Source organism: Caloenas nicobarica, chromosome 1, assembly GCF_036013445.1.
Source record: "Caloenas nicobarica isolate bCalNic1 chromosome 1, bCalNic1.hap1, whole genome shotgun sequence".
NCBI classification, from domain to species: domain Eukaryota; kingdom Metazoa; phylum Chordata; class Aves; order Columbiformes; family Columbidae; genus Caloenas; species Caloenas nicobarica.
The window spans coordinates 75,699,372-75,724,018 of NC_088245.1; the positions used below are offsets into that span (position 1 = coordinate 75,699,372).

Below are 24,647 nucleotides of genomic sequence, written 5' to 3' on the forward strand. Positions count from 1 at the left end.
TGAGCTCAGAGTAAGTTCCCAATCACAAGCCTAACCTAACACAGGTCAAGAATCTAGCAATACCTGTAAGGAAACCTTTGCTCAAAGCATCCATGAAATCCCATCCCCTTCGCTAGCAGTTTTTTGTTTATGGAGTATAACAATATAAGCAGTTCTTAAAATACAGTAGATAGATAGCTAACTCTTTTATCCTTGTCCTTCAGGAGATAGGAATTAGGAGAAAATTCTATAGAAACAGGCCTGTTACAACCCCATCCAAAACGTCAGGCTTTCCATCAAACGGCAGTTCCCCTAGCTCGCAGTATCATTCCTCATTATCTCTTCATAGGTTCAGGGAATTAAAGACAGTGCAGTGATCTGAATGAGTATGATGGTTATGGTGGAGGAGGTGAGGATCAATGCTCTGGATTACAGGACCTGCAGCATTACCACCATTTTCTATTCACATCACCTCCAGGGCAGGAGGTGGGTTTCCAAGCATCAGACGTGCCCATTCCAGCTTTCAGTGTTGCCCACTCACCGAATTCACAACCCACTGCACCCAGCGTATACCCCAAGGCAAGCCCACAGCTTTGCTGTTACATGGAAGTCAAACCTGTAACTGTGATTTAGAAAGTAAGGTCTCCAGAGTTCTGATCAATAAGCAAATCAAATGTTTAAAACACTTTGTGCTCTTATTACAATATCATGAGATAGTGGAAAATTAATCTTACAAAATAACTGAACTCATAATGCATATGATTTTTTTTCCTTCCTGAGCTCTATGCGAATTCTTTCCTAAATTGCCCATCTTGCATAATTTTAATTGGATCCCAGAACACCATGACCTTGATGCAGCAGCTACAGTATCTCAGTGCTGTCTTCTACAGTTATATATGGTACAACGCCTTCCAAATCTGTGAACCCTGGGAGATCAGAATTGTGTGCTGTGCAGTGCTATTTTTCTTATATCCAAACATTTCTGATTCAAGGTCTTCCAAGAAGGCTTTGATTGCCTTGGAAGGTCACCAAGATAAAGAACCCACTTTGGTAACTAGCTGAGTTTCTAATAAACGGCACTGGAGGCCAACTGCTAGTTAGGAGTGATATTCTGGCTTTACTCTCAAAGCCAGGATATCGCTTGTGTGATATTCTCTCTAAGAATGTGAGCATGGCTGGAAACATGAACCATGCCTTGAGATTACTGCCACCTCCTGTGCAGAAGTCAGGGAGGTCACTTCAGTACTAAGCAATGCAAGAGATAGCTCTGCAAATGTGGGCGATCTTTGACTCTGGTGGTATGATGCTGTTACTCAAATGGTACTAATAGCCCTCTGGAACAAATCTTGTAGTCTTGTAAAAGTCACAAAAGCCTGGCCTTCAATACAATCCCTTGACTTCACAAGAATATTTTTCCAAATGGGTAAATCACCAGAGAGAATTTAATGATAATCCAAAACTGCAACATCTAGCTGTGTAGATTGACGCTGTAGCATTCAGTATGGTGGAGCTTTCATCAGAAACTTAAAAATGGGGAACTTTTGCCATCTTTTCATATACATATGCTGAGAGAGTCCCTGCAGACTAAGATACTGAGCGGTGGAAACAGCAAGGGTAAAAAAGGCCTTTATCACACAAATTATTTTACACTTGTACCTTTAAATCTTCATTTCACCAAGTCAGCAGGTCCAGCGCTATGACCTCCCAGTATGTAACACATCAGTGTTTTCTCAGGGTGCTCTGGAAAATAACTTATCTCAAAGGGCAGAGGGCTGGAATATTTTAGACTCCATGGCAAGGTTTGGTAAAACTCTTTTCACTCTCATTCCAGCTCATTAGCTAGCCTCAGTCTTCAATCAGACATCAATATGACATCACTGTTTGTCACCACCTGGAAGGAATGCCTCGTTATCGAGGAGCTAAGGCAAATTCTATTAGATTTCCTTACAGAAAACATTTTTTCTTCCCAAAAGGTAGGAACAACAAGATAAATAGTCACAGTACTCCTCCCTCTCTAAAGTCAGCACAAACACCAGCCTCCTCAAGCTACTGAGGGATGCAGTGGAAGAACAGAGGTGTCATTCAGAAGGTTTGTGCTTCCTCAGCAGGTTTGTGGTATCTTTCCTGTCTCTCCTGATGAGTCCTGCTGCTCCATCTTTCTTCTTGTTCACCAGGCTTCCTTTAGTCACTTCAAATAAACTCTTCTTCAAACTGAGGCTATATTAACTTTTCATTGCAAAATAATTCAAGATCTCTAAACATATGGAAGACTAGAATTCCTCTTTTTTTTAACCTTTTCTCAGAAAACTGCTGGGACCACAAAGGTTTTAGGCTTCATGGCATCTGGAGCTGTGAGCCATCCACGGCCTTTCAGGCTTGCTGCTCTAGGACCAGCAATTTGAAAGCCTGTGCAGAATGAGCTCCCCCGCTCTGAAGGAGCAAGGCTGAAGGACTTCTCTCGAGCAAGGCTCTCAGATGCTCTGCTGGACCAGTTATCCTGGTACCGAATGCCCTGGGCCATGTTTCTAGGATGCACGGCTCCTTCATACAGAAAGCCTTAGGCTAGGTAGTCCCAGGCTTGCAGACAGCACTTGCTTGAATTGGTTCCTGCAGAGTATACTTCATTTTGGGAATGTCATTGGAAACAAATAAACCGAAAACCTCTCATGAGTTGGGAAGCCTGGAATGTTGTCAGTCCCATGCTCAAATCTCTGTCTCCAGTCCTTTTAAGACACTTTGGTCTTTATAAACACGTTGGTACCAAACTTCACCAACTTGACATTTTTATGGTGAGACATGGTGATCATCACTGAGGGGAGTATCACGGGAGGATGGACAAAGCTCAGCCTCAAGGAGAAACTGCAGCCTTTGCTTACTCTGACTCTTAAAAAATTACAAACACATTTGTGTCAGCCTTTTTTTAAAATTTTTTTTTTTTTAATTTCAAGCCCTTCTGAGCCACATGCCAGGTTTCAGTCTGATGACACCTGAATGGCCGCAGACCTGAGGTGATGGGGACACCAGGGAGGGCAGCCAGGCCAGGCCTGTGTGTCCCCCTCAGCAGTGACAGTGCTGAGCACCCCCATCCACATGGGGAGGAAGCCTTGAAAAAAGCCATATAAAACACACCAAAAAAACCAACCAACCAACCAACCAACCAACAAAAAAAAATTAAAAGACACTATAACATCTGTGAAGGCATGCTCCCAGACATAGAATCATACATTCATAGAATCATTTTAGTTGGAAGAGACCCTCAGGATCATTGAGTCCAACCATAACCTAACCTAATTCTAGCACTAAACCATGTCCTTAAGAACCTCATCTAAACACCTTTTAAACACCTCCTGGGATGGTGACTCCACCACTTCCCTGGGCAGCCTGTTCCAGTGCCTGACAACACTTTCCATGAAGAATTTTTTCCTAATATCCAATCTGAAACTTCTCTGGTGCAACCTGAGCCCATTTCCTCTCGTCCTATCACTTGCTACTTGGGAGAACAGACCAACACCCTCCATGCTACAAACTCCTTCCAGGGAGTTGTACACAGCATGTTGCTTTTCACCAGATTTTAACTCTTTGACAGAGCCCCTCACGACTTGTTATGGCGCCCTTTGGGCAGGATGCACATTACCACCAACCGACCTGAGGAGGTGCTGCCAAGGAAGCAGTTTTGTTACTGTTCACCAGTGGCAATCCATCGATTGATTGCCCCCCCTGGGCACTGCCTGGCTCCCACCACTCGCCCCCACAACGGCAGCTGGGACAGGGCAGGGAGTGCCGGTCACCGCTGTGCCCCGGCCTCAGGGAGGCGACACAAAATGGCAGCCAGGGCAGCCCACTGAGACCCCACCACCTTATGAACAGGCCAGTGGCCCCGTGACTGAAACAGCTTAATACCCATAAACATTTGTAAATCAAACGCTGCTCCACCATATGTTTTCTCTTTCATAAGAGATGGCAGTCTCTTGGTTTTCCAGGTGGCATGAAAGAGGCAGCGGCTGCAGGGCAAATGCAACAGGCAAGACGCATCCCTGGTCTCCTGTTCCCTCAGGCAGCTCTCAGGATCAGCAGCATGTCACCCCCTGTTTAGAGGAGAACAAAAATCTGAAGCCAGCGCCCCTCCTTGGTAGGAGATACTTCCTGTTGGACACTCTCGTGTCCCTAGCAAATAAATAAAACCTCCTTGCTTCACACTTTTGCTCTGTTCTCCAAAGCCCAGCATTGAATGGGGAGCAAACCAGTATTACATTTTTAAGCGCCTCTTGTCTTGTTCATAGAATCATTGAATGGTTTGCATTGGAAGCTCCAATCCGCCTGCCATGGGCAGCGACATCTTCTACTTGACCAGGGTGCTCAGAGACCCATCCAATCTGGCCTTGAACACCTCCAGGGACGAAGCATCCACAGCTTCTCTGGGCAACCCGTTCCAATGCCTCACCACCTTCATAATAAAAAATGTATTCCTTATATCTAATCTAAATCTACACTCTCTCAGTTTAAAGCCATTACCCCTTGTCCTATCACTACATGCCCTCGTAAAAAATCCAGCTCCAGCTTTCTTGTAGGTCTCCTTTAGGTAGTGGCGGGCTTATAGAAGGTCTCTCAGGATACCTCTTCCAAGCTGAACAACCCCAACTCTCTCAGCCTGTCCTCATAGGAGAGCTGTTCCATCCCTCTGATCATCTCGGTGGCCTCCTCTGGACCCGTTCCAACAGGTCCATGTCATTCTTACACTGGGGACCCCAGAGCTGGATGCAGTACTCCAAGTGGGGTCTCACAAGAGTGGAGTAGAGGGGGAAAATCACCTCCCTCAACCTGCTGGTCACGCTTCTTTCCATGCAGCCCAGGACATGATTGTTCCCACTCTTTTGAGCCACAGCCATCACAAGCAGTGGTGGTGAGGTGGGTTGGTGTGGCAAGACATACTGAAGCTTCAAATCAGCCAGGGCATCTGGGCATTTCCAGGCAGCTGCAGGGGCCCACACCACGCTCCTGGCATGGACCCGAAAAGCAGCAGTAGCTCTGCAAGTCTTCTAGTTTTGCCGTTCATCTGCTTTTCACCAGGAAACACCTACATAAAGCTTTAGTCCCTGCTGTGATATTTTAGTGTTTGCAAATATTGTAGGGCTGAAGATAGAGGGAAGCAATCTTTTTTTTTTTTTTTTCCCCCTTAAGGCTCAGAAAGGTCAGATTTTGAATTAATTTCATCCTGTGTAACGTTTTGGCTTGGTTCGCATTTATTCCAAGTGAGTTCACCCAATTCTACTGCAGAAATAAAAGGTCATGAAACCAGTGAATTCTCTCTCTCGTACAAGGGGTGAATCCCTTCTAGGGAGTGAATCACCAGTGAAGTGTACCGAAAGAAAAGAAAATGCAAAAATACATTCTGTGAGACTGTAATCACAGCTGGGTGCAATTACAAAATGCACAAGGGCACTTTGGATGCCATTTGCTTGCATCAATTTTTAAGATGTCTCTTTAATTTGATTGATGAATACAGGGAAAATGAATAAAACAAATATTTTACCTTTTTGCTTAAAAAAGTGCCATCTTCCTTTCTGCAATATTTGGCTATGCAGCAGTAGGAGCCAGCATGAAGATTTGGCCAGACTGGGAGGAGGACAGGGAAGGGAGAGTTGAATCACTTTATACATAGATAAATATAAAACAATCCGGGCCCTCGGCTAATACTGCACATGTTAAAAAGGAGGTATGTGCGTGTATAGATGTGTGTGTCATTATGCTAGTTTTATTAGTCATCTGTTTTAGAGATTGGCTCCAACAGAAAGCTTTGGATCCAGATTTGAACACTAAGCAAGGAGAGTATGCAGAATTGAACATTTGACTGAGATCGGCATGAAGATAAATGGCTTTTTGAATCCAAGTTTTTGGTTCATTGACTCCATTTGGGTTTCCTTGGTTTGTTTAGTAAAAGAATTTAGCATGACATATGAAACAAATGCATCTAAACTTATTCTGCTGGAACAAAATAGAGAGTTTCAGTGTTTGTTTACTGCAGTATATTGCTTCCTACCTAATGCTTTCAGCAGAAAATCTTCCTGGTTCAAATGTTTTGAAGCATTTTTTTTAAAGGCAAAAGGCTTTCCAACTCTACTGTTGGTACCCAGTACTGTTAAAAAAAAAAAAGTATAGAAGCCTTAATTTTTAAAGGCTGAATCCTTTATACTGTGTAATTGTCTTTCCCTATGAGAGAGACTAAACTTTTGTAACCAAAACGAAAGGCAAACAAAAGGCATCCAAAATTATTAGATACTTTGTTAAGTCCTAGTTAGGAGGTTTAATGAAAATATGACCAGGACCCTTACAGCCAGGTCCCAGTTTCAGTTCAAATACAGAACACAAGTTCTAAAGAAATAATAACTAAAAAAATAGTCCATTTTCAAGCCCGCATCATAATTTTTTGTGCCAGGCATATGACTTTTTAAGGCCTTATTTTGGTAATCCTCATTATTTAACTTTTGGAAGATTATTCAGACCTCAGGGAGGTGACCTGTCCTCCTTTGCTCAGCTCCATGAAAGTTGTTTGGGTTGCATTTGTGTGGAGCTGGGGAAAAAAGAGGAATGAAAGATACTATTTTAACCTTCCTTTACTTATAGCAAAATTAAATGCAATAAATCTAACAGTTCAGCTGTTATACAGTTATTTTACATACAGTTACACAGGCAGATCTAGATAGAATATTTATGCTTTTATTTACACTTTGCTACTGTCTGTATTTTACTAAGATGGTAAATAAGTAACAGGAAAAAAACTGGGAATAACATTTGAAATAATTCTTTCTTTTTGATTAAATTATCCATGAGAGCCGTGAAGAGAGACAAGACTCTCATGACCACAGTGACAGCAGCGTAGTGACCTGGGAGGTCAGAACTAGAATGTGCCATTAAGACACTCTTGTGAAAAAGTTTAGTCTTTCTAGGTTGGCCTTCCATTTTTTAAGCTCATTCGGGTAATGGACATGGGGAGTGGGATTATGTACATCTCACAAGTAGAGGTGTACAGGAAAATCCAAACCCCATTCTGTAGTGGCTGGAGAAAACCGGGCACATCCAGGGTGCATTCATCGCATCCTATGAAGGATATTTAAACCTGGTCAGGGAAGTCATGCTGGGGACATGCCTGTTCTCTCCACCAACCATAAAGAGAATGTCATGTGAGTAGTTCAGATACAGATATGGTATGCCAAGCTGTAAATACCTCAAATTAGATAAGATGAATGTCATCTCCAGTCTCTTACTGCCTGATTGATCATAATACAAGTGTAAATAATCTGGCATCCAACTAATTAATGCTTCATTTCCTCAAGTACATGCTCTGACCCTAGATGAAGAGACCTTTGGGAGCTATCTTTGGTTTATAAGATCAGTTGGTATTTCAAGCAGGGAGATATTAAATTAGGAGTATTTCTAGGAGAGTCTGCTGCTGACCAAAGGCATTGCAGGATTGAGAGAAAAGGACAAAGTTCGCAGACTTCATGGGATGGTCTCCACAGAAGGACAAAGGGGATTTGCTGGTTAAGAGCACCTTCTGGCTAGGGAATCAGCTGAAATTTTAGGGAAGAGATGAGCTGAGAGTAACATCCACTCCAGCACTGGACAGGGAGAATTAAACAATAAATAAAAATACTGCCAGGTTCTCATCTTTATACTAGAGAAGGAGAAAAAAAGAGAGCAAAGAGCTACAACGTTTCCATGGACTTGTCATAATACTAACTACCAAAAGACTGAGTGCTTATCAGCTGTGACACAGTAAACATTGCTAACCTCCTTTATTACCTCCGCACTCTCCTACTGACTTCTGTCTCCTTGTGAGCACAGCAAACGTTACTTTGCTGTCTGTGATTAGGCCCCTACTGTGCTAAGGCTTCTGTATGTGCTGGATTTGAACCCTGTGACATTTACATGGAATAATATGGAACACACCCAGAAAGTAAAACCTATATAAAACCATTTATAAAGGCCATGGTCTGCAGATGCAAACTACTGAGGGCCTGAAACCTTCAATATGTGTTTTCTATGGTCCCTGTTAGAGTAGGACCAGACTCCTAAGACCTTTAAATTATATTGTACCACAAGGAAGAGCAAATAATAAATGCAACTGTGAAAATATGCATGCTGTTGGAATATAAGATTTGAACACAATAAAACCCTAAGCACCACTTAAAAGTCTATTATATTGCCAGACAGTTACGGCTTTTACAATGAAAAAAACCCAAGTGGTTACAAAATGCTGGGCTTGCAGCAGGCAGGCAGTGGTTTTTCATAAGGCGTTGGTATTTCCAATCAGAAAACACTCTGTCAGGGCGGCAGCACGTTGCTCAAGGCATAATGTCTAATAATGCCCCGTCGCGTGGTGGGAACTCTGCTCTGTCTGTCCGTCACAGTGAGGTTACAGATTACATGGTCATCCCTAAACAGTTTACAGTGGGACAGTTCGCAAATGCTCTGCTAGGAACAGAAGGCATGCACATGTCTCTCTGTTTAGTCTGCCGGGTACTTATTTACAATACCAAGAGTAAAAAGTTTAGCAACAAACAAAATCAAGATGGACCGTTCACAGTGAACTTTTCAAAATATTTTGGTGAAGCATCAGAGCAGCTTTCAGTTCTGCTGGCAATGGCTGAATCCTCCCAGCAGCTGTATTTGGAGTTACTACTGCTGACAGAACTCCTGTTTGCTAACAGATTAGTTGGTAGACTGCTAACTTTGTTAACAGCAGACATGGGTATTTGTTTTAGAGAAGGTGGTGAAATTCAGGAGCAGAAATTTTCTTGGTATGCTTGAAATAAAGTGGGTGGAGGTAGCAGGGATTTGCTGACTCAGTTATACCCAGATTCCTCCCTCAACATCTCCAGAGGAATCACTTACAACAAGAAGAGCGATGTCCATACCCATACTCTTCATGACCTGGGACTATCAAGCTCCCTTTGTGCAACACCCTCTCTCCGCTACTGGTGCTGCTAACTTACTTCTCAGGAAATCCAGAGAGGTAAGAGGGTAACAGCACCCTGGAAATCCTTCGGGGAAAAAAGTGCAACGCAAGTGAAAACAGTTTCTCTCATTTTTTAACATCTGTGCCCAGTTTAAAGACAAAGCCAAATTCTGCTGTAGGTCACAGCCTTGCACTGGATTATGGTGCAAGGCCCTGGTGGGAGCTGCAGATTATAGGGGACCATTTACCCCCGCAGCCTGAGACAAGACCAAGCAACCAACGTAGCAAAATCCAGCTACCACTGCAATGAAGTAGCATGGAATAGGCGTTCCCATCATCTGTCACTTGATACAAGTTGGGAAGCAAGCAGTAGTTTTCAAGAGTGAACCCTTTAGACAAGACCTCTGCTTAAAAAACACAGGAAAAAATGTTCAAACCATGGCAGAGGTTAGATTCTGTGGCTTAGTGATAAAGTAAATAAACCTTTAAGAGAAAATAAGTCTCTCAATACGACCAGAAAAAAAAAAAATTATTCTGGAGGAATAAACCGGCCATTGTTTTCTGATAAAATCTCCAAGCTGCTTCAAAAAAATAAGAGCTATTACATGCAATGATAACGTTAAAAGAAAAACAGAACAACATCAAAGACAGATAAGCACATTTACTTTTCTTTCACATAAATGCACATGCACCCCTCATACACACTCTCCATTAATGACTGGCGTTTACTGAAAGTAATTTCGAGAAATCTGTAAAATTTCCTCCTTCCTAAAAAGCCTTGAATCTCGAACATGGATCCAATTCTAGCAATGAATATTAAGGAACTCCAGAGGGTTGTGCCAAGCACCTCTCCAGAAATCTCTGCAGCTGTGCAAGATATTACTACCACTCAGCTGTTTGGTGCCGCTTCTTGCCCCACCCACGTATGCATCAATCATATATAGGTCACTTGAGAATTCTTTATATGCTACAGTGCACAGCCAGCCAGGGCAGCTTAATCTGTTCCTGCCACACTTGTCTGACTAGGATCTTGGTGAACAGTATCTGAACCCTCTCATTCAGCTTGAGGTCCCTGTGATGGGCAACGTCCAAGCTTTTGCATCACCTATTCTGGCTCTCTACTTCAGGGCTTTTTTCTTTTTATTCTCCAAGGACAAAGTTATGTAGAGGCTCCTCTCAGAGAGCAGAAATTCAAGCAATTTTCTATGCTGCTTGCTCACAACCCTGATTCAGCTGTAAATAGATTCACAGCTGAAAGTCCATGCATACCATTTTTTAAGCTGCACTAGAGGGACATAGACTGACATGAGCTGATGTTAAAAATCCCACAGTACTGCATTGTTATTCAGATATTTTTCTGTGGCAGAAAATAGAGGGGGATCAGTGGGAAATCTTGGAAGAGGGGTGTTAACCCTCATCAATCCAAGGGAATGAACTCTCCAGGTGTCTGAAATTGGTAACACTTCCAGTTGCAAATAGTGTTGCAGAAACATGTGCTTACCTGCTAAAGGGAGAGGAAAACAGGACTGAATAGCAAATAGGGAAGACTCTGCAGCAGGTTTTCAAGAGTCACATGAAAATCCTCGACAGGCGATACAATTTGGTTGAAAAAAGCCAGCCCCTTGCAAAAAAGGCAGCTCTGCAACAAAAGATGCACAAAAAGGAGTATTGCACATATTGCCGATCTAGGAATTGTTTCTCAAGAGCGCACTAACAAGCCCATACATGACACACGCAGAAGTGAAACAAGTGCTGTTCCATCTCATCACTGCTAGAAATAAACATTTCTTGCTGCACTTTTCCCTTTTTTGTTTTGTTTTCTTTAGGGGGAGCAACTCATCGACACCAACACTAAGAGCTACACCTGCACTACAAAAGGTGAGTTTCCATAAGCACAATCAGTGCAAGTATCCTGTGCTCCAGTGCTAAAGACATTACAGAAAAAGGATTCAAATATGATCTCTGGTGATCACTGTTGGAGAGCAGCTGTCTTATAAGACCTGTAAGGCCTAGAGAAGTCTTACATGCATAATTTAGAAATAGTAGAAATTCCTTCTGTAGGGTTTCAAATGGTGGTCATAATACCACCACCTGTCCTGACCTAGTCTTGAAGTGACTCTCTGAGATGACTGTTAACGTAATGAACAATCCCAGAGTGGATATCTTGGTGCAGCACAGAATTTATCATTCTGTGACTTACAATACAAGCAACTTCACATTTTAAATATTATTTTTTTAATCACTGGTCAATAAATGTAAAACACTATTAGGAAAAACAAATATATACACACAAATAGACACACAGCTGTATTCTCACACATCTGCATCCACATTCTGAGTACGGTTCTTCATGCCTTGCATTCTGCACAGTTGTTAGTACCAGCTCTAACACACTGCTAAATAGAACTAGGAATACACAGACCTTCTGTTTGACTCAGTTTATCCTGGGTATAAACTGCTCTTGCATTTGTTTTGTGGCATTTCGTACCCTCTTCACAAGGATGCAAATAACTGCATGTGTTTAAAAAAATATCTATGTTAAGGTTAATCCTTCCCGCGTCTGAGAGAATTAAGTAATCCCCTTATACTCCCACCTTTTGTCTGCTCTATGGGTGTGAGCTTCATTCTGTTACCACTTATTTTACTCAAAATAAGAGGTGTTAGTTTAAATATTTAAGCGGAGTTGCGTGAAGTCGGTGCATTTTCACTGCAATGCGTTAAGGAGCACACGCACCAGCAGCTCAGCAGACAGCCTGCGGAATGGAAGAAACTATTCGCAGCTTGGAGGCTGCAGAGCCACAAGCTGATACTCTGAATACCTGTGGGCAAGGTAGGGAAAGCAACCTTTTCAGCGACATACATGCATCCAGGAGATGACACATAAACAAACCTCAAGTGAGGGATGTATAGCAAAAAAAAAAACCAACCCCAAGATATGAGCACGCTGTACCAGTTAAAACTCCTGTGGGCACAGCTAGATGTTGTACTAGCATATGAAAAACTGCTCTAAGCAAAGGGAGCTGTATCAGAGCAGAGATTTCTTGATATAGCTGGGTTTATATTAGGAGTGTCTGCTCGATTGGCCAGGAGAACAAGGTCTTCCAAAAGCTATGATCTCAGCTGGAAGTGGACACCATCAAAGTACATATCTAAAATAACAGGCCTTGTCATTAATTTGGCTTTGCCCCCCCGCACCCCAAAAGGCAAATTCAAGATTCTTAATCTTCTAATTTAAAGCATATGAGAAATCCAACTGATTTTAGACGGATACTACGCACAGAAAGTGTAATAATAACTATTTGGTTCTCAAAAGATTACATGTTTATGGGTATAAAAATAGTGTTTTGCTTGGAGACCCTGCTTTGACATTTCCATACTAGCAGATAAAAAAAAAAATCCTCCATTTTTCCTATAATCTGTGATAATTTGATTAGCCAGGATAATAAACCAACAATACAGTGCTATTCTTCAGGATCTGAGGGGGTTATTTCAGAATAAATCTCCACTGTCTTTTTTACTTAAATTGACCTAACTTTGATGATCAAAGCTTAGCTATTCCATCAACACATGTATGAAATATATTTTTTTTAAACTAGTGAATTACATTTTTCTTGCTTTCATCTAATACCTTGTATATCTTAAACTATTTATAGGTTCAGAGGAAAGAGAAAAAGAGAATGCCTGAAAAAAAAAAAAATAAAATCATGATGCTGTTGTACAGAAGTTCCAGGAGACTGTAATTAAGCATATTTCTTGCACCAGCTGAGCAATCAGTACACTATTTTGGCACATAAAGCAAATCAAGAATTCATATAGCCGTTTGTTATCAACTATGGATACCATGCCTAAAACTAAGCGTTTCCCAGAGGGAGAACTTCACAACTGCTTTACCATTTTCTCAGGCACAACACTACTTATCCACCCCTCCACTTCGCTATAGGGAAAGCAGCAATACGTGTCTCTGAGGGGAACCACAGTGAACGACCCAAAATACTTTTGCAGGCATAACCGTCATGTAGCTTTAGAGACCTCCTGACCAGCATGGAAAGAAACACGACTCCAGAGGGTTTTGGATCCCAAAACTGCCAGAAATCCAAAATGCTCTGAGCCACAGGGCTGTGTAATTTCCAAATATATTCCATATGTGAGGCAGAGAAGGAAAAGCCATAGCAAGGCTGGTGATGCTGCTTGAAAGAACAGCGATCTTGGAATCTGCTCAAATTCAAAATGCCGCTTCTGGCAGAGAGGGTAGTTGTCCGAATACTAGCGAATATTCCAAAATACAGGGTAAAACACGGGATCATGCATCACAGGCGCATTATACAACTGCCCTCCTTTTCTAAGTGGCTGTAACTTATTTGTGAGTGTGGACAAAACTCACTTCTCACACGGCATGAACTTGCTCAGCAAAGGGCCTGTCAGCTCCTCCTCAGGAGCAACCAGAGCTCCTGTAAATCAGCATTTCAGTGGAGCTGACGCAGTTGCCCCACTTACACCCACTGCACAGCCAGCTACGGCCAGAGAAATCAGTCACACGGGCTCTAATTTCGGGTATTACTGCCTATGTCTTTTAATTCAGCCATGAGTGGCCGGCAAATAAGCTCTATCATTTCAGTGACTGCGGTCTATGAAGGGGCAAGCCAAGAATCAACACGCTGGCTGGAAATAGCGATTGCAATTAAGCTACAATCAGCCTGGCAGGCCGACGTGATCAAGGTCTGTTGTGTGAAAACCCGCAGCGGCAACATTACAGACATTTTTCTGTGGGGGAATTTTCATTTCGAAGCATATCGATGGCTGGAAATTGCAAAGGCTTGGTCACTGCTTTCAGAGTTTTGCAGGCTCAGGTCAGCCAAGCAGAAGCATGGAAAAAATTGGATGGGAAGAATGTAGTGAAAAGATGTTGATGTAAAACATACCATCTGTACTCTCAGCTTTATTCCTCGAGTTACATACATATAGATTTTTCCTCTATGGTGCCTAAGCCTTACGTCAGTCTATGAAGCAAGTGGCCTTTTGTGCTCTGGGCCTTCCCCTCCCCAGCCATATAACAAGCCGGCCTACAACCGGTCCCAACAAATGAAACCATGGGGTTCAGCCTATGCCATACCTGGCTTCCCAAGCACCTTGGATCACTCTTCCTTCAGACTTGTGAAATATTTGCAGGTACGCAATACTTTTTTCTCTCTCTTTTCCCACCCACCCCCCCCCCCCCCCCCCCCCCCGAGATAAAAAGATTACTATGTCTTCTGGGCTTTATTTCCCTGATCTATCTTCTTTAAAGAAATATTTCACTTTAATGGAATTAAAACTCATACTGTGAATTCAAATTATAGCTAAAGGATGAACTCTGATTAATTTTGGCTACAGAAATGGATAGGAAAACCCTTGTTGACTTTCCCTGCAGCAACATTGTACTTCAGACAAATAGTAAGATTGCTTTTAATGCTGACTTCTCACAGCTGAATTTTATTTGCTGACGGCCTGTTTCTGTTGCATGTATTGCTGAGTTTCTTTTATGCTGCAATAGTGACACTTAATCTGCTTTTATCTCTCTAAGGGCATAAATTCATGAAGATAGAAACCTAAAGGCAATAATTTCTCCTGAAAATCCTTGATGTTACCCTTAGAAGTAAGATGAAAAAGTCATAGAAAGCTCTGCATTAAAATGTGCCAAATTTTACTCCATGGAGACAAAGAAAAAGCTAGCACATGTACCAAAACCAAGAATGAAACTTTAAGGGACTAATAGGAGGATTAACCAAGTCTTAAAAGCATCAAAAGATCCCTCTTATCTCAGATGATTACTTTCTCCACACTCAAAACTCCTACTTAAAACCTCTCTCCACACTCAAAACTCCGATAATTTATATTTAAAACCTCTCTCATTCTTCATTTCCCATAGACTGAATCTTTAATGTAAGGACTGATCAACAGCACAGACAAATTGCACGCAGGTTACTGCGAGGATGCTTACCCAGGTGAAGGTGCTGATGCTCCTGTTCATACAGAGAACCTTGTGAACTGGATTTCACAGCACCCCAAGTTTAATTCGTATTCAGGTAAGTGAAAATATCTCACAAGCAAAGCTTGCAAATGCAACTGCATCACTGCCAGCATTTTCACGCTGCAAGCAGGTTTAATTATAAATTTAGAACAGTAACACATTTTTCAAGGTGGGACTACCACTCAACAAAACAGATTAAAAAAAAAAAACCCTGACAGCAGCGCTCCTTGAACTCATAAATGTTTTTCTAGATTGAGATTTTTAAATCTTTCCGCGTTGCTCTGGATCTGCTTTAATGAAAATTATAGAAATATATTCAACAATTTCAGCAGGAAAAAACTGGAAAATCCTATTCATAACATGTATCATTTTAAGCCAAATTCGTAGTTGATATATTAGTGCCTCGGTTTGCAGGCTGACCATTCACAGACCTCACATGAAAATCAACATCCCCCAGCAATTTCAATAAAACACTAAAGCTTCAGGTAACTCAGGGGCAAGGGCTCTTGGATGGGTGAACACAGCATAACTAAACACTGAAGAAGTTCCCTTTAAACTTTCCACAGGCTTTTTCGGGACAAAATGGAAAGGTCTCTTCTTTGCTTCCATTCAAGCACTCAAACGCATTAATTTTTGAAGCAGCATTTGAAGGGTTTTACTGGGAAAGGATGCAGTGAGCTTAAATGAGGGCATTTTGGAAGAATATCACTTGAGCACCCGCTGGGTCTCTGTCACTGGCTCCGTCGCTTGAGGCAGTCTCACGGACAGGGATTGTCAACTGCTTTACCCCTGTATTTGAAAACCGAGCAAATTCAGGCAGGATTTTTTTTGCACAACAGCCCGCCACTATCTCTGCAGCAACATTTCTCAAAAAAAAAAAAGGCATTCCCCCTCAGCTGCCTTTGCTTTCGACTACAATACCAACATTTCTTATTGGCGTCCTTCCTCATTCCTACGAACTGCAGGAGGTGGAAAACCAAAAAGGGAACATTTCAATTTGTCTTCCTATTTATAAGCAATTCCTGCATGGCGGGGAGGTGCTGCCCACAGCTGTCCTCACCATGGTCCCTCTCTGAGCCCAGCGCTCAGCCGCGGTCTGCAGAGGTGCCAGACCACACGTCTGGCAGCTGCTTCCAAAGCTGACATGAAAAAACACCCGCCAAGAACGGTAGCTTCTGATTAAGAACAGCAGCAACCCTCTATGGAGAGATTAAGAGACCGATGGATCCTGGGCAATGGAGACTCATAACCAGTTTAGAGGAACAAATCACACTCTTCTTAGCTGATCCAGCACTCCTGGCACAGGCAACAATAAGCAAGTTTTGGAAGAAGCAACTGGAGAGGGAAGGCAGCATCTCACAGCAAAGCGGAGCCAGAATTGACTTCCAATACAGCAAGAATTTAAAGTCTGCATGGCAAAAAGCAATGACAAGGTCATGAACCCCCTTGACAACTTTATCTGTCTCTCTTCACAAATCTGTAGACTTTGCTGAACATGCTGTAAGGCCCACCAACACTAATGTGGACATCTCCACTCAAAACACCAAGCTTCTGGCTCAGCACCTTCCAGGCGTACACCAGAGCAAAAGCCACCCATATTTCTCTATATTTAGAGCAGAGCTGGGGTTACTTATGGGCACAGTAGTGACAACCAAGCCTAACGATGGCAGCACTGGCATCAGATTAGAGACATATGCAGGACCTGTAGCGGAGTTTACAAGAGATGCTCACAAGGCCCTGGCTGCAAAAGAAAATTTTGGTTGGGTGGCATGGATTGGGCAAAAGCAATGTAATTCTCCCTTTCCAGGATCACTTTGACTGCAGAGGAAAAAAAAGGAAGGAGGGGGGAAGAGTCCAATCCTTACATGGGTAGTACTCTTTAGTCACATATCCTGAAAGCGGAAGTAATTTCCGCTTGGATTTAATAATGTGAGGGGAAAGGGAAAAAAAAAATAACGATATGAACAAAAAGTAAGCAGTTCATCCTAAACTCATTACAGATGGTTTTCAAATCTCGAAAAAGAAATTTAAGAAATTATGACACTTATTACCTCTTCTACCTCTTCCCCTGCTCCACCAAAGCAAAGCTGGCAGAGGGTATGTGTTATACTCTGTTTCTGTGCAAAATCGAGTGGTGTCAGCTCCTCTGCCAGGGAAGGTGAGGTTCTGGTGAAGCTGCCAGATGCAATACTGAGATACTTTCTGCTCTACCAGCCTTGCAGATTCTGAAGAAAGGCAGCAAATAGCTGGGGGTAGCGACTTCTTGTATTTCCTCTGACATGTCTACTACACTCTCAGACTCAGCTCCTGACTACACGTGAGACAGCAGCTGCTTATTCAAAAGCTTCCTGAGGAAACCCAGTAACATGAAAATACAGCTCCATAGCCCACATCTGCTGCCATTCTCAAAGCAGGTACTGCTGCCTGAACCCCTTCAGAATAAAAGGAGAAAAGGATATACAAGAAGCTTTTGATGCCTCTCTAGTGAGGATGATATGCCTGGATAGCAGATGATAAACTACTGTTGGGAGAAGGCAGACCAGGTCTCTAATCTCTCAGTTGCCTAAAGTCGGGGAGACGTGAATGTTTGGCTTGGACTTATGCAGAAGTTGGCAAATTCATGGCTCCATCAATCCCCCATCACTGAAACCAGCCAGAGGTTACATGAACTGTGCAGTAATGTCCGGACCAAGTGTGCTGCAGGCAGTTCATAGAGAAGGGTTTTATGGGAAATAAACTGACTTCAAAGAAGAAAAGGTGAATACAAGTAGCAGCAATTACAGGACTATCACAAAAAGCAACTGGATTCAACTCAGCTATCTTTTTGTGTTCCTGCCCTCAATATTTTGAAATCCTACAGTGCAAATACTACAGATGTAAAAACTGTCATCCCATCATCACCTTTCTGAACAGTTATGAGAGACACCTTGAGCCTCTAAACAATATTCAACTTTTCAGTAATGACCTAAACGCAGAGCTATTATTGGGGATTAACAACTGCCTGAATGTTCCTTCAGCCTCAGGAAGGGACACTTGCCTGTGACCAGACTCTGGAAAAACTCTACGAACATTAGGAATACCAAGAGATGAAAACCAAACATAGTGTCATGCTGGATTTTTTTATATTGGTAAACGAGGTATTTTTCTATTGACGACAACAGATAATGGATCTGGACCCAGGTTGTTATGAGACTCCTCCCCGAAGAGCCTCCAGAAGAGAAGAGGTGGACTCCACACACCTTGTCCTGGGGGAACCCCTCAGACATCTCCTGAGCACCTGACTGAGATGTCAGGAAAGATATCTAAAGCCATTCACAAAAGAATGCTATATCCTTGGTATTTTTGTTTAGTTTCTAGTATTTGTTACGTCGAAGTCCATGTTTGCCTGCTTGGCACGTTTCCACAGCAACAGATGCAAAATACATATTCTTCACAAATAAAAGGAGGGCATCTTCCACATGCCCCTGGAGCCGAGACTGTCAGGAACTGTGGAGCCCCAGGGAGCAGACGGAGGCCCTGAACTAATGAAGCATTTAAGCACATCCTTAACTAATTTTAAGCACAGAAGCAGCCCCTTTGCTTCTAGATAACCTTTTAATGTTCCAAAACTGATTGTGCTGCATTCAGAGGCACAGGATTTGATCCAGAAAAAGCACATGTACTGAAATTGTATTTAGCTCCCAAATTCTGAGTAAATCTTGGGTGGAGAGAAGGGAGAAATGAGAGAAGAAGTGAGAGAGCATACTGAATGTTTCCGAGCAGTTAAAGGCTCTGCCTCCAGGCACAGTTTATTCTGACCACGAGCTGTTTACAAGTATTAATCTTCAGTGGTTTGTGTTCACCATGCAAGTCATTTGGCTGTCGGCGCTGGGAGGGGACACGGCAACTTGTCAGTGGCAGAGCAGCCGCACGAGTCGCAGTGGACAGATGGCGACGCAGCTCGATTCCTTCCTCCCTATGCTTCCCTCCTATATTTCCTTTCCTTTTTCTCCCCCCAATTCTTTCGGCGGGAGGGAGGGAGAGGTACTTGGACCTCGACGTGCTTGAAGAGCAAATTAAATTTGCCTTCTAATTACTTCCTTAGTCTCTGTACAAGCAATCTGTCCTCAGCCCAGACAGATGGCAACTGCTGTTGCACAGCTGCTCTGGCACTGGCAAAGCCGGCAGATAAATGGCAGGCAGGTGTGATGCTGGTTTGGCTCACCAGCTGCAAAGAAACCAAGGAAGAAAACTCAGCCTATGGGCTGAGGAGAGCACTATTTGGAAGCTGTTCCTGCAGGATGGCTGGTGGTTGAATCAGAGAAAAATCTAATATATACTTGTCCGTGAAGACTTAAATCATGCCAGCTGACGCTGGGCATTTATTAGAGGTCTGAAGGAGGCTGTAGTATCCTCAGTGGTGCTGGTTCTAGCTATCTTCTCACTCCAAGGAGTTCTTACCAGATCTCTTGTTTTTTATTAACTTAGAATGCATACACATATATGTGTGTGTGTATATAGATGCATTTTAAGTGTCTATTTCCACGTACTTACATAAAGTCTAATACAATGGCTCTGCTAAAAAGTTGCTTAAGTACAATCATGATAAAATAACTGCAACAGCAGCAGTATCACCAAGAGTCTCCTTTTGGTCATTCTACAGCTTGAATACGGTGTCACTTCACCAGCCACCACGGCACTGCTTTGTCCCAACCCGCCATGGTTGTGAGCATACAAACATGAAAGCCTCAAGACCATGTTGAGGGCTAAACTGGTATCAGCTGAACTGAAAATATCCTTAATATGAAAAGAAGAAAAAAAAAAAAAAAGGAACCTTGATTAATCAATAAAAACCTAAAACAACTTCCCCATTTTCCTCCACTTGGTAAAAGCAACGAGTTATCCTGGACTACTCAACCAGTTCCCAACTTGGCCAAAGTTCTACACAACTTTAAACTTATTTCAAGACCCTTTTCAGCCTGGGTGGTGGTGTCTTTTTCTCCCACATTCGAATTTGCCAGGTTGTCCTGAAAAGACTTTCATTGTCATGTCTTCATTCCTACTGAAATTTCCATGACTGTTGGGATTTTCACACATGAACAGATGGATGAGTTTGTTTCCAGCAAAGGAAGAGTTACCACCTGCTGAGAGACCACAGGCAGCCTGCTACCTGCACTACACTCTGTGAGCTTTGGGAGCACGTACCAGCATATGAGGACCAAAAAAACTCACCCCAAACGAAAGCCCCAGGTGTTAGCCTCTCACCAGGCTGCGGAGAGGAAAAGAGCTGCTAGAGAAACATCACTTGGCAATTTAAAGGTGGACATTTTGCAAACTAACATGTTATCCAGGCTCACAGGAACACTCCAGTTCTGCCAAAACACGATTGCTGCAGAAGTGTTAAATGGATTTAAACTAGCCTAAGCTTTTGCTTAGATACTGTCACCCTGTGCAAACAGATCCCTTTGTGGATGCAAGTGGGAGAGCTAAAGCAGTCCAGTACTACGGCAGCCATCCCCATTTAGGTATCTCCCATTCACGGTTTAACCTAAGCCTTCCAGTTTTGCCTGAAGTGGGTCAGGGAGTGCCCACATGAACTATTCTGCTAAGCAGAGACATGCAAGAGTAACTGCTGGCAGAGGGGTAAGGGCAGTATCAGCTGGGGCAAAGGGGGCCTCTCCACATTTTAACTAGAAACAGCAGTTTGCAAATTGGATGGCAGTGCAGCATCTTTGCTGTGCTTTATCAGTAAAAGCCTCTGCTGGTACAAGGAGCATGCAAACCTAGAAACGTTTTAAACACTACTTCCGCAACCCTGTTGTAAGCAACTAAAAACCCTATGCGTAGGAGGAGTCATTTAAAACCTGAACAAAACTGCTTCTTCAACAGAAGATGATGCAATTAGAGAATTTTCGAGCTTCCATGAAAACAGAGGAAACACTAGAGATCCAGTATCACAAGTAGCTGAAGGACAACACGATTTAAATTTCAGTTCCAGCAGTACAACCCAACCAGAAGATCTTGCTACACGTGAACTTTGGGAAATCTTATGAAATTACAATAGCAAAAGTTAGGTGATAATCGAAGAGAAGAATCTGAATATCAAGGTATATGGTGGAGCTCACTGAATGTGTGCTGGTGGACAATACTGGTTGGTAAGTGCTTTGATGACAAATTTCCCTCAAATCTTGTTTGTCACTGTTGGGCGTTATACAGAGACACAATCGTCTGTACGGCATTTATAATGAAGGGGGAGAGAGAGGCTTTTGCCAGGGCCACAGTATTTGCACTAGAGAAACAGTTATTTCACTTACGCAATAAAAAGAAGAAAGAAAAAAAAAAAAGAGGAAAAAAAAAAAGAGGAAAAAAAAAAAGAGGAAAAAAAAAAAGAGGAAAAAAAAAAAGAGGAAAAAAAAAAAGAGGAAAAAAAGAGGGGGGAAACAAAAAAAAAAGAGGGGGGAAACAAAAAAAAAAGAGGGGGGAAACAAAAAAAAAAGAGGGGGGAAACAAAAAAAAAAGAGGGGGGAAACAAAAAAAAAAGAGGGGGGAAACAAAAAAAAAAGAGGGGGGAAACAAAAAAAAAAGAGGGGGGAAACAAAAAAAAAAGAGGGGGGAAACAAAAAAAAAAGAGGGGGGAAACAAAAAAAAAAGAGGGGGGAAACAAAAAAAAAAGAGGGGGAAACAAAAAAAAAAGAGGGGGAAACAAAAAAAAAAGAGGGGGAAACAAAAAAAAAAGAGGGGAAAAAAAGAGGGGGGGGAAAAAAAGAGGGGGGGGAAAAAAAGAGGGGGGGGAAAAAAAAAAGAGGGGGGAAAAAAAAAGAGGGGGGAAAAAAAAAGAGGGGGGGAAAAAAAAAGAGGGGGGAAAAAAAAAGAGGGGGGGAAAAAAAAAGAGGGGGGGAAAAAAAAAGAGGGGGGGAAAAAAAAAGAGGGGGGGAAAAAAAAGAGGGGGGGAAAAAAAAGAGGGGGGAAAAAAAAAGAGGGGGGAAAAAAAAAGTCAGTCAGAAGAAAGATCCTGAAGAGTAAAGGCCAGCTTGGGTTACGCTTACCTTCCTTGAGTAAAAAACAGACAAGTACAACAGAGAGGAACCACAAGCTGAGACACATGGCCGGGTGGGTGACTCTGAACCTCCCCTCAGCCGGCATCTCTAACCTTTACCAAATGCTATCGCACCATCTCTGCTGAACTAGCGGCGAGAGAGCACCGCGGCTCCGCTCCTTCGCAGCGGGTCGGAGAACAACGCTGGAAAGCTGCCAAGGGTTCAGACGCACGGAGAACGAAGAGGGGAAACCCTCAAGAACCAAACCCCAAACCCGAAAGCTGCTCGAGAGACTGCACAAGCCCGAGCATCGTTTCTCAAGACTTTCTATTCGGGGAAAACTCTCTCTGAGCTTCAAGGGTAGTCGCACCTCAATAAAAATTATCCACAAGTCAGACAATTTTTCCTCCAAGCTTTATTAAGTAGGCCCCAAGTATCTACAAAATAGCATAGAAGTAGTTGTATTTAAGGATTCCGAATTATTATTTGCTGGGGCTTTTGGCATTATTCTCAAACTGTGGAGCCTCAGCCATAGACTCACAGACCACAATCTGACTGAGGCAGGTGCTGCAGGAAAGCAGCACAAAAAAAGATAATTCAGCATAAGCAAAACCAGAAGCATATGTTCTCTCGGGATATGTTCTAGGCACAATCACTCATGGGTAACTAAAGAGCAGCAAAAGCGTTTCCACATAATCTCACAGCAGCAAGCCAGACTCAAAAACAAACCCCAGAATTCCTCCCCGTTTCCCTTCATTTTCAAACTATGAGGGACAAAAAGGCTTTACAAGATGCCACAAAAGGCTGGCAGACTCCATTTGTTTCACACAGAGTCAGTATCCGACCGAATACTGAAGGCCACACTGAGATGACTACAAGGCAGCAGTCCCCCAAGGAAAGATGGTCCATTCCCTACGCACAGTCAACACAGCCTATTTTTACTCCTCAGCACTCTATTTAAAGGTAATTAAAAAATTACATCTTCCCTGTCTCAAAATTAATTCTGGAGCCTCAGAAGAAGCTGAAAGCCTACTATTAACATGATAGGACTGCTATAATATCCTGATTTTTTCCTTCTGTTTGCTTACCTGATATGTACACCAAGAATCTCTTGGTTTTGCTGAAATACTCGTGGGATGATGTTTGGTAGCTCTCATCCGCTAATTAAAGGGCAGGAGAAGAAAGGTGGTCTGTCTAAAAAGTTAACTTTTGACATAATAGTAACGCTCAAAGAAGTGGGGGAAAAAAAATCCAAACAAAAATAGCCCTCTAAATTGAAAAACAAAACCAAAGAAAAGGGAACACTGTTTAACCTCCAGCCCCCACATATACATTTTCTTCAGTGATGGGGCAGTCTGCAGGCAGACCTTCAAGAGCTGAAATAATCTGCTGCCTTTCTAAAGTTATGGGATTTGAAGAGAAGTCTACAGGTTTTGCTGAAGAAAGAAACGCGAGAGCCCCTCTTGTCTTGCCTGACTTGGTATGGCCATGGAGACTCACAGGCTGGGCTGGATCTGACTTTCTATTAAAAAAATCAAGCAGAAATAAAGAAGGGCATCAGCCCACTTGGTTTCCTTTCATAGTAATTTTGAAGTCTGGAAAACCTGGGTCAATCCCCCTTATACATATATATTAATTTTTACCAAATTTGACTTCCACCTTGGGAAAAAGCTGAGGAAAAAAAGGAGACGGCCAGAGGCTGGAAGAGAACGCTGAATTGCCTGGAAAATGAGAGATTAACACAGATGCCTTTGTGTTCACAGAAAACATACAATGAAATGCGACAGCGAAGAGCGCTGCCAGGGAGCCAGGAGAGCACAGCAAATAAGATGCTGCAACAGTCAGCCAGCAAATGCACCGGAGACGGGGATTTTAGATTCAGCAAAAAGCTCTGCTTATTTCTATTTGAATAGAAATGTCCTCTGTGGAGCCGGAGGACTCTCCAGGCTTGGTATCCCCACAAGAGGAGGGGTCTTCCTCCAAGAGGGCATTAGCCAGACTGGCTCTTTAAAATAAACAGCTGGAATATCCCCCTAAGGGCCAAACACAAAGCGGTTTTGGTGGCTGAACCAGAATTAACAGAAATGAAGACCAGACTTCTGCTCTCCGGCAAGGGTGGTGGGTTGACTCGGTGAGTTTTTAAACTGCCTCAGCTTCAGGGTGACTTCACAATGCTCAGGTTTTCCTGGGAGGGAGGAGAAAAAACTGCAAGGTCCTTTCCCTTCTGTCCTCGTTCCCTGCTGCCACTGTCCTCGTTGCACAGCCTTGCTCGGACAAGGCACAAGGTCACAGCGGCATCGAGCTGGGCTGTGCCAAATGTCCATCCTCCACTGAGGTACCAGGGAGCTGCCCCGCGTTTCACTTAGGTGTACTGAGGTACAGCAGGGCTGGTGAATCTGCAGCCTCTCCTGAAGTTATTCCATGCACAGAGGCTGCAGTAGATATTTACCTTATATTTCTTCAAACTTGTAATGTGTGCTCTTCCACTTAGTAGGAACTAAAAGCCCCCAACACGACCCAGTATCCTAATTCACATATTCTTATCTTTCAGGCTGTTGCACAGTTCCGTTCAGTAAAATCATCAACAGAGAAGCATAACCCCAGAGAGTGATAGGTTTACTGAAGTAATTTACAGTTCTTAAATAGAAGAAACCAAAAAATAATCAAAGAGAGTGGGGAAGAAGGAGGG

At 42.8% G+C, this 24,647-nt stretch overlaps 1 protein-coding gene across 1 annotated transcript in view; it reads right to left on the bottom strand.

Moving 5' to 3' along the window:
- Positions 1-10,518, bottom strand: part of PRR5 (proline rich 5) — a 71,524-nt gene extending 61,006 nt beyond the window's left edge. Inside the window, exon 1 of the mRNA XM_065638207.1 lies at positions 10,437-10,518. The gene's annotated coding sequence lies outside the window, so the exon portion shown is untranslated. The remainder of the gene's footprint in view (positions 1-10,436) is intronic.
- Between the last annotated feature and the right edge of the window lie 14,129 nt (positions 10,519-24,647).